Raw genomic sequence first — 11,273 nt, 5'->3', positions numbered from 1 at the left:
AACCAGGCAAGCCCCCCCCCTTGATCACCAGATATCGCCTATTCTTCTCTATACTGCTTGCATTAGAGTAGTGTAGCATGTTACTGATTTCGGTTAATCCTATTCTGTTGCATAGCCTGTCATTGTTGCTACAGTTGCTACCCTTACCTGCTATCCTACTGCTTAGTATAGGATGCTAGTGTTCCATCAGTGGCCCTACACTCTTGTCCATCTGCCATGCTATACTATCGGGCCGTGATCACTAGGGAGGTGATCACGGGTATATACTTTATACTTTATATACATGACACATGTGGTGACTAAAATCGGGTCAGCTCGTTGAGTACCCGCAAGTGATTCTGATGAGGGGCTAAAAGGACAGGTGGCTCCACCCCGGTAGAGGTGGGCCTGGGTTCCTGACGGCCCCCGACTGTTACTTTGTGGCGGAGCGGCAGGGAAGGTTGAGACCACCTAGGAGATAGGTGGGCCTGGCCCTGGTCGGCGTCCGCGGATACTTCAAAATAACACGCTTTACGAGATCTTGGTATTTGATCTGAGTCTAGCCACTGGCCTATACGCACTAACCAACTACGTGGGAACAGTTATGGGCACTCGACGTCGTGGTATCAGCCGAAGCCTTCGTGACGTCAGCGACGGAGCGGCGTGCGCCGGATTAGACTGGAACGCCTGCTAGGCTAGGTCTGCCTCCGGCCGCCCTCGCAACGTGCAGGTGTGCAATGGGCAATGGGCCCAGACCCCTGCGCCATAGGATTTAGACCGGCGTGCTTACCTCTCTATTGTGCCTAGGTGGGGCTGCGACGTGTTGATCTTCCGCGGCCGGGCATGACCCAGAAAAGTGTGTCCGGCCAAATGGGATCGAGCGTGTTGGGTTATGTGGTGCACCCCTGCAGGGAAGTTTATCTATTCGAATAGCCGTGTCCCTCGGTAAAAGGACGACCCGGAGTTGTACCTTGACCTTATGACAACTAGAACCGGATACTTAATAAAACACACCCTTCCAAGTGCCAGATACAACCCGGTGATCGCTCTCTAACAGGGCGACGCAGAGGGGATCGCCGGGTAGGATTATGCTATGCGATGCTACTTGGTGAACTTGCCATCTACTCTCTTCTACATGCTGCAAGATGGAGGTGGCCAGAAGCGTATCTTCGACAGGATTAGCTATCCCCCTCTTATTCTTGCATTCTGCAGTTCAGTCCACCGAGATGGCCCTTTACACATATACCCATGCATATGTAGTGTAGCTCCTTGCTTGCGAGTACTTTGGATGAATACTCACTGTTGCTTTTCTCCCTCTTTTCCCCCTTTCCCTACTACACCGGAGGTGCCTACTACTAAGTGCAGGCCGCTGACGACGACCAGGAGTAGTTAGGAGGATCCCAGGCAGGAGGCCTGCGCCTCTTTCGATCTGTATTCCAGTTTGTGCTAGCCATCTTATGGCAACTTGTTTAACTTATGTCTATACTCAGATATTGTTGCTTCCGCTGACTCGTCTATGATCGAGCACTTGTATTCGAGCCCTCGAGGCCCCTGGCTTGTATTATGATGCTTGTATGACTTATTTATGTTTTAGAGTTATGTTGTGATATCTTCCCGTGAGTCCCTGATCTTGATCGTACACGTTTGTGTGCATGATTAGTGTACGATTGAATCGGGGGCGTCACAAGTTGGTATCAGAGCCAGCTGCCTGTAGGAATCCCCTTTCCAACTCCTTGGCCGAAGTCGAGTCTAGTCATTAAAAAAACTTTTACTAACATGGCTGTGTGGCTTACGGGCCCACGTCGCCATTGGGTGGTATTAGAACTTTTATTCCTCGACCTATACTCTGGGACTCTGACCTCTCTTCTATTCGGGTGAAATGATTTTACTAACTCTAACTCTAGGTTCTCGTAACTACTTCCTCCCGGAGAGCCCCTCACTCCAGATGATTGCTTGGTGCACCGAAGGATTTTGAAGATACTCTCCGATGTTCTCGAGACTTTGTGCTCGTTGCTTTTGCAATTCACTACCACTGATCTATCCCTATGGATAAATACTTACACCCGTTGTTCTTAATTTTATTCCAAGTTGATCTTGTTAATACAAGATGCCCCGAACCGCTCTCCGTTGTTCCGAGAATCCTTTGAGCTTACTGCTATACAGTTCTTGCCTCATGAATACCCTTACGGATAATTCCTCGCGCTTGTCGAGTATCCGCTCTTTCCCAGTTGTTCATGTGTTTCACAAAAGTTTTCGAAATACCATTCGATCTTCCAAAAATCCTGAGCATCGTCTTGCTCTTGAAATTATTGCTTGCTTGCATTATGGTTAATCCCATAAGTCTGGTAATCTTATTGGCATCCTTTGTCAAATATCATTTTGAGTCCATTGATTCAATATGTTGCGAATGCTCGCAATCCTCAATTGGACCCTAAAATTCATCCTTCTAGCTCCGATGTCATTTTGAACATGAGCTGGTTCTCGACCAATCAAATTACCGTCGATTGTACCCCTAAGTCTATTGAACTTATCCACCCTTGATCAGAGCGTTTGCTTCTGAACCTTCGATTTGGAAATCATAATTCCTTTGATACCTAAGCATTGAATCATTCAGATGTTCTATGATCTGATTCCCTTGCATTCTTTCTTCAACTGGTAGTGTGCCGATGCTCACATCAGCTCCGTTATGAACCATTAAGTCCTTTGTTGAATTATTATCCGACAGTGTCCTTCACATCCAAAATTCTTGTGAGTTCTTTCCCTGATACATAATGCCTTCGGTAAATTGTATCTTCTGCCTTGTCGAACATGCTCTGCCATCGAGCTTGTGTTGTTTACCCTTGAAGTTTGTGGTATATGTTCTAAGAGGCCCTGATGGGTTGAACCTACGCCTTTTCTAATCTGTGTGAACCCGGAAACTACTACGGGCCATACTCTACTGTTGTTATGTCAGATAAAATTTCAACACTACAACTTTGTCGAAGGCGAGAAGTGAATGAAAGGTTATGCATTAGAGAAGTGGGAGTCGACCTTGAACTTTGTGTTCATGCCCATGGACACGATGTAGATCCTATCATGGAAGCTTCTTGTAATAATAACTATTTCCTTGATAAATATCATCTGGTATCTATGAATTGATCCTTTGCAACCGTGGTTCCGACCATGATTGTTCTCCTTTGATTCTATTTCTCGGACAAGTTAAAGTACTTGCCTCCTGCAGATCAGTACGCCTGCCCAACCTTTATTTTGTTCTACCTTCGAGTATTACCCCCTGGTATCTCGAGATTATCTTGGAATTGCATAACTTCCTATGAGTTCTTCATCAAGTACTACATTCTCACTGATTACAATTTTTCATGGGCTCTGAGTTATTAAACACTCAAAGACACCGATAACTGAACCGAGTTTGCACTACGGTTCAACAACCCTTAGTAATCTTCTTTAAGTACGAGTTTGTACCCGATCACGCCATTCCTAGCCTGTTTGGCTATATCATCGTCGTAATGATTTTAACTGTGCTACCTGGTCCTTATTCCCGGAGCACCACTTTCGACGATGAGCTAAGCTTACGTCGATTTTCCTCGTCTTATCAATCACCTCGAACAACAAGCTTGATTCCGAATTGGTGTCGTATCCATGGTTCCAATAATCTTTTGTTGCATCAGTCCTTTTGCTTGATGCAGTCGTTGTTCGATTGCTTCTTCGTGGAGCCTCTCGACAAAATTTGTCGTGATCATCATCAACATTTTGAATCCTTCCAGGATATCAATTGAATTCATGATGTTAAGTGCCATCCTCGTTCCTTGTAATTTGAGTTACCGCTGTGAACATCCTTACCTTCTTTTCATCACAAACTTGTTCATGTTATGGATGCAACTTGCTATCCAGCTTGTATTATGTTTTACCTTGTAATTATACTAGCTTTTATGACAGGGATGTTGTGAGGATTGCTCCACCTCTTAATTATTCTTGGTATAGTGATACTTCTCACCCTCACCATTCTTTCTTGGTACCCATGTTGTTTCCAACCGGAATACCGACAATTGAACTATGATGTGTGAATTCAAAACTTCTAGCAACCCTATTGCTTTGAAGTGAATGGTCGAGTTTCATTCTAATTCTTTTGTTCATTAAGTCACCATTCTAACATTGATCGTGCAACCCAGCCCGTATTTCGGGTGCACCTTTCAACCAATGATTAATTGCGTATGTTTTCCTCGAGCATACATCATTATGTCACTTGATCTGACAAATGTTATCTCCTTGGTCACACGATTGTGGAAATCCATCTTTTTGGAAATCTCGAGGAATTGTCATTGAGTCCATCAGCCACCCCTCATCCTCTCCTTGGTTTCATGATGAACTTTTGTTTCAGAACTCGCTCCCATAGTTCATTCCCTGAGTCTGAGGTATCCTGACACCAATCAGATCTAAATCTCGGTCATATATGATGGTTGGAACATTTTTCCAAGAGTTATAACACTGGTCTTTTATGACCAGGTAAGGTGATGGTGCCCAGCACACCTGGCGGGATGACCTGTTGTTAAAGTTTCCTTATTAGCAAGGTTATCCATTCTTCCATGAGAAAATTGTAAGACTTATTCTACAAGTTTTTCCCGATGGATCCTTCCTGTATCCAAAGTCTCATCTTTGCTTGAAGACCATGTCAATGCTATCTCGAAACATGTCTGTGGTACTCCGATTTTCAATAAGAGCATTTGAAGAACAATGCTAAATTTTCTTTGTCCATTATCCAAACACCGTTGTATGGGTGATGTCATGAAATTTCTCTCCCCTTACCTAAAGGGTTTTCTACTTCTATCCAATCATGGATATCATGCTCTGCTTACCCTTGGGAAGGATATACCCCTGAAATATGTGTTTAAACACATTTTCCTTTCCATTGTTCTGTTAATCTGATAAACACCTTTTCCTTTCCATTGTTTTCTTTAACCTTTCTGGTGATCATTATGATCTAAGCAGTATTAATTCCCTGCTTATGTGAACACCTCGGTGTACAACCCTGTCAGTAAGACCCCGTTACTTTTGTTGATGACATTTCGGTAACCGCCGATGGATGAGAACTTTGCCTACTGGTCCGCCTCGTTTCAATGAGCAGCAAAATGGTTCTCTTCGTCCCTCGCCCTTGGTACTGATATTGTTGCCGACATAACTGATAGGCTATCCTCTAACATACCTTGCTTACATGATCGTGCAAGACGTCATCGCCCTTCCTACTTTTAACCCACATGGTGGGCCCATAACCCACCGGTCCCAGGATCGAAACATGACTCTCCTGTACACCCTGTTGTCAAAGTTATTCCTCGCGCTTGACTTGTTATGTTATTCACGGGCCACCTGCCAAGTGATCTATTCTGGTATCAAACGCAATACTTATTTTCGTTGCTCTGAACCCCCTTCACCTTCTGATTAGGCCATCCAACGATTGCCTGCCCATTGGAAACTTCTCATGGTACCTTCTTACTTTACTCTCGATATTTTCTTAAGTATCTATTCGAGAGTTACTCTTGTGATCATTCATGGGGTAACCCCTAGATGATTTCCCCTGATAGCATTCTATCGATGTTGGGCTGCCCCTTTCCTATTTGTAAGTACGATGAAGACTCTGAAGAAAGGATGATGACTTCATCATGTTGACCTGAAGCAGAGGTATGAAAACATCAACGTTATGGATCGACCTCTTCGAGAAGAGCAACCAAGACCAAGAAGACTCGTTAGAATTTTGTAACCAAATCCCTTCCCCCTTAGTCCCCTCTTAAATCTCGCGACGAGATTAGTGGAGGAGATTTGTGACGCCCGGGTAATTAAGCTACAGTAAATCTTTGTGAATGATGCCACGTCACCTTGATTACTGTTGCTAATATTGTGTTAGTTCGAAACCGATTCAAAATTCAAATTCAAAATCAAGCGAACAGCAAAAGTTTTCAAACGCTAAAACAAAAATGTTCTAAATTTGTCGGATAAATCATAGGTAATTGTGGTGGCGAAACCAAACTTTGACGAAGTGTTTAAAGGCTCTACAATAATTAAAACAGTAGGTAAAACAATTAAGTAAATACCTTTTATAGTTAATATAACATTTAACTAATTTAATTTGGCACTAAACTTTCTATGGCCCTGGTCTAACTTGATATGCTAATCTAGGTGCTAAAGGTGTGTTTTAAAAAACTAAAATAATTAGATTCTAAACTACAAACAGAAAAAGAAAAGTAAAACAAAAACAAAACAAAGCAAAAAAAACGAAGCAAGACCCCCCCCTCCCCTGGGCCGTTCGGCCCAGCAGGGCACCAGGCCATTAGGCTGGCCCAGCCGCGCCCCCGCATAACCCCCCACCCCACAACCCTAGCCCAATACACCCAGGTTCCCCCACGATCCCCCACTCTCCCTCGTTCCCTCCCCGCGCCGTCACCCACGAAGACCACACACACACACGCATACGCACGGAGGAGGGGCGCCCCTGTTCGCTCCCCTCCTCTCGGAGCGCCCGCGCCCGAGGACAGTCGCCGCCCGCCGGCGCCGAGCGCCGCCCTCCGGCCTCCTCCTCGCGGCTCCCTTCCTCTCGCGCCTCCACGTCCTCCGACGCTGCCGCCCCGTCGCCCGACCCTGATGCATCGCCGCCCCGCCGCGCTTTCGTCCTCCTCCATGGCGTCGCCTCGCTGGACGCCCCCGCCGCCTCGACGCGCAGGACCCCATCGCCGAACCTCCCCATCCTCTCCCTTGCCGGACTACCCCAAGCCTCAACGCCCTCTTCCCGACAACGTGGGTGAGGACCTCGTCCTCCTCCCCTGTTCCGCCCTCTTAGCTGTAGAGCTTCGCCGCTCAGTCCACAGAGACCGATCTGGCCACCCCCTCGTGTGTTGCCTCTCCGGCACCGCTGTTGCGATGCCGCGCCCGGCGCCCGTGCTCGCGCCGCCCGCGTAGTCCTGCCGCTGCTCGGCTCCCGCCTCTGCCTCCGCCGCGTCGCCCTGCCCTGCTGCGCTCCACCGTCGTTGCCCGCCCCCCCCCCCCCTCGCTGGTCGCCACCCCACTCCTCGCGGCTCCGGTCGACTGCGCCGTGGTCGTCGGCGCGCGCCCTCCTGGGCGACCGAGTGCTCCCCGCGCCCTGGTGGCCTGGGGCACGCACGCCCGCACCCGTCGCCCACTAGGCCACTAGGGCCGTTGACAGCAGGGCCCGCCCCTGAAAACGAAAACGGAAATAAATTAATTAATTAATTAAAAATGGAAGGAAAATAATAATAATTAATTAATTGCTTAATTAATCTAATTAAGTTTGTTTAATTAATTTAATGTTAATTAATCTGTTTAAGTTAGAACTAATTGATTTAGTTATCTCCGGTGACTATGACATGGGGGCCCACTGGTCAGTTTGACCAGTCAACAGTCAAACTTTGACTGCTGACTGGGCTGCTGACTCAGCCCCCTGTCCCCACCAGTCAGCCCCATGTGTACACCTTTGGGTACACTTATGTGTACCCGTAGCATTTAGCTAGTTAATTTTCGAATTAATAATAACCCCAAAATTGATTAAAACTTTGAAAATTAATATAAAATAAACCGTAACTCGGATGGAGAAACTTCGTACATGAAAGTTGCTCAGAACGACGAGACGAATCCGGATACGCAGCTCGTTCGTCCGCTACACATCCCTAGCATAGCAAACACGCAACTTTCCCTCTCCGGTTCATCTGTCCGAAAACGCGAAACACCGGGGATACTTTCCCGGATGTTTCCCCCCTTCGCCGGTATCGCCTACTGATGCGTTAGGTCACCTCTAGCACCGCGTATTGCCATGTTATGCTTTGTTTTGCTTTGATTGCTCTATTATTTATTTGTGTTCCCCCTCCGTTACTTCTTTCCGGTAGACCTCGAGACCATCGCCGATACCCCCGTGATCGACTACATCGATGACGAACTCTTCTCTTGCCAGAGCAACCAGGCAAGCCCCCCCCCTTGATCACCAGATATCGCCTATTCTTCTCTATACTGCTTGCATTAGAGTAGTGTAGCATGTTACTGATTTCGGTTAATCCTATTCTGTTGCATAGCCTCTCATTATTGCTACAGTTGTTACCCTTACCTGCTATCCTACTGCTTAGTATAGGATGCTAGTGTTCCATCAGTGGCCCTACACTCTTGTCCGTCTGCCATGCTATACTATCGGGCCGTGATCACTAGGGAGGTGATCATGGGTATATACTTTATACTTTATATACATGACACATGTGGTGACTAAAGTCGGGTCAGCTCGTTGAGTACCCGCAAGTGATTCTGATGAGGGGGCTGAAAGGACAGGTGGCTCCATCCCGGTAGAGGTGGGCCTGGGTTCCTGACGGCCCCTGACTGTTACTTTGTGGTGGAGCGACAGGGCAGGTTGAGACCACCTAGGAGAGAGGTGGGCCTGGCCCTGGTCGGCGTCCGCGGATACTTAAAAATAACACTCTTAACGAGATCTTGGTATTTGATCTGAGTCTGGCCACTGGCCTATACGCACTAACCAACTACGCGGGAACAGTTATGGGCACTCGACGTCGTGGTATCAGCCGAAGCCTTCGTGACGTCAGCGACGGAGCGGCGCGCGCCGGATTGGACTGGAACGCCTGCTAGGCTAGGTCTGCTTTCGGCCGCCCTCGCAACGTGCAGGTGTGCAATTGGCGATGGGCCCAGACCCCTGCGCCATAGGATTTAGACCGGCGTGCTGACCTCTCTGCTGTGCCTAGGTGGGGCTGCGACGTGTTGATCCTCCGCGGCCGGGCATGACCTAGAAAAGTGTGTCCGGCCAAATGGGATCGAGCGTGTTGGGTTATGTGGTGCACCCCTGCAGGGAAGTTTATCTATTCGAATAGCCATGTCCCTCGGTAAAAGGACGACCCGGAGTTGTACCTTGACCTTATGACAACTAGAACCGGATACTTAATAAAACACACCCTTCCAAGTGCCAGATACAACCCGGTGATCGCTCTCTAATAGGGCGACGAGGAGGGGATCGCCGGGTAGGATTATGCTATGCGATGCTACTTGGTGAACTTACCATCTACTCTCTTCTACATGCTGCAAGATGGAGGTGGCCAGAAGCGTAGTCTTCGACAGGATTAGTTATCCCTCTCTTATTCTGGCATTCTGCAGTTCAGTCCACCGATATGGCCCTTTACACATATACCCATGCATATGTAGTGTAGCTCCTTGCTTGCGAGTACTTTGGATGAATACTCACGGTTGCTTTTCTCCCTCTTTTCCCCCTTTCCCTTCTACCTGGTTGTCGCAACCAGATGCTGGAGCCCAGGAGCCAGACGCCACCGTCGACGACGACTCCTACTACACCGGAGGTGCCTACTACTACGTGCAGGCCGCTGACGACGACCAGGAGTAGTTAGGAGGATCCCAGGAAGGAGGCATGCGCCTCTTTCGATCTGTATCCCAGTTTGTTCTAGCCATCTTATGGCAACTTGTTTAACTTATGTCTGTACTCAGATATTGTTGCTTCCGCTGACTCGTCTATGATCGAGCACTTGTATTCGAGCCCTCGAGGCCCCTGGCTTGTATTATGATGCTTGTATGACTTATTTATGTTTTAGAGTTGTGTTGCGATATCTTCCCGTGAGTCCCTGATCTTGATCGTACACGTTTGCGTGCATGATTAGTGCACGATTGAATCAGGGGCGTCAGAGTAGCGAGCCCCACTCGCCTATGTGACTGGTGACGTGTATCGCACCGGCGCTCGATGGTGGTTCGAGCGTCTTCATGGGATCGCTCCCGAAGAACTTGGCGCTGGTCGTGGTGGAGACGTTATCACCAGCGTCATCTCGACGGATCGACACCCGCAGTGGCTGGCGTGGAGGAGGGGAGTGCACCGTGGCCGCAGCACCTCCGCCCCCCCCCCCACCGCTGGCGTGCGGTGGTTCGATGGAGCGCCGGCCTGAGGCCCCCGGTGGCTGCGGCTCGTCTTTGTTGGCGACACCGACGAGGCTCCGGATGGTGGCTCTCCACTCGTCGAGCTTGTCTGCGGCAGGAGGGAAGTCAAAGAGCAGCTGTGCGCGCGCCAAAGCTTCTGCTGGCGTGGGTGGCGGCGAAAGCTGCGTGGACCGTGGCGTGCTCCGACTTCTAACCATGTTAGAAGGAGCTCTGCCACGGCCCGGCGGCTGTGTGCCATTTTTGCCAGCACTTCGGCGGGCATGCTGGCCTCCTTCGTCCCGCAAATGATGCACAGGACTCTTCCCACGACGGTGTGCAGGGTCACCAGCGTGGTGACGCTGCTCGTCGCGCACACCCTGGGAAGAGCAAGCTGTGGGCGCCGGGGTGGGCGTCTTGGAGGTCGCCGCGCCACCCGTGGGTGGCACGGCGACGCCCCCAGAGGACCCCGTGCTGCCTGCGGGGGGCCCAGCTCCGCCTCTGGATTTGGCGGCGTGCGGCCCGTCATCTTGCGCATGAACGACGCCGCTCGCCAGGCTCGGACTGCCAGAGCGATGTTGGTGCTCGCGGGCCGCGCCTCGGGTTTTGTCCGCGACCGGCCCGCTACTCGCCCGCACCGGTACGGGCCGTCCAGCTCCCGATGAACCGACCGCCGTGGCCGCCTTCTTCTTGGGAGCCATGACGATGAAGAACTGCTAGGCTAACTGCTAAACCGGATTTTCACAACTGCGCCCCCCCTACCTTGCGCGCCAAAGATGTCGGTGGAAACGACACCTATGGGATCACTGGGATCCCTTCTACGGTTGGTGGGCGCGAGGTTGTGCAAAGAGCGGGTCTGACATGAAGCACACGGATCGTTCACCCAGGTTCGGGCCGCGGAGATGCGTAATACCCTAGTCCTGCTTTGGTAGATGTATTTGAGTGTTCTTGTGTTCTTGAGCTAGCTACGGGGTGCAACTTGCCCAAAAGATTGGAATCCTCCTCCTGGTCACCTCGGGCCTCCTTTTATAGGCAAAAAGGGGTTGCCACAGTGGAACACAGGAGGTGGAAAGGTCTACAGTGGATGAGACTATCCTCTGGCACCATCGGACAAACGCATTTAATGCGCTGCCGACATGCCCCTCTTATTTTATCGGGGACGGCAAGGAAGCACGTCCCAGCTGTCGCCGCCTCGCCTGGCTTCGACACGCGTCCGAGCTGACGAGGCGTCGTGGCGCCATGTTGGCTGGTTGCTGGGCTGGCGTGGTGGTGGAGCCTTCACGAAGACCTGCATGCTACCACGCATGTGCTTGCTGAGTCGGTCGTGGTGGCCGCCCGTCGCCACGCAGGTGCCTGCTCAACTGGTTGAGCTGGCAGCTGCATGGGGA

This window comes from Aegilops tauschii, chromosome 2 (assembly GCF_002575655.3).
Source record: "Aegilops tauschii subsp. strangulata cultivar AL8/78 chromosome 2, Aet v6.0, whole genome shotgun sequence".
Lineage (NCBI taxonomy): Eukaryota > Viridiplantae > Streptophyta > Magnoliopsida > Poales > Poaceae > Aegilops > Aegilops tauschii.
This window is presented reverse-complemented; position numbering follows the sequence as displayed.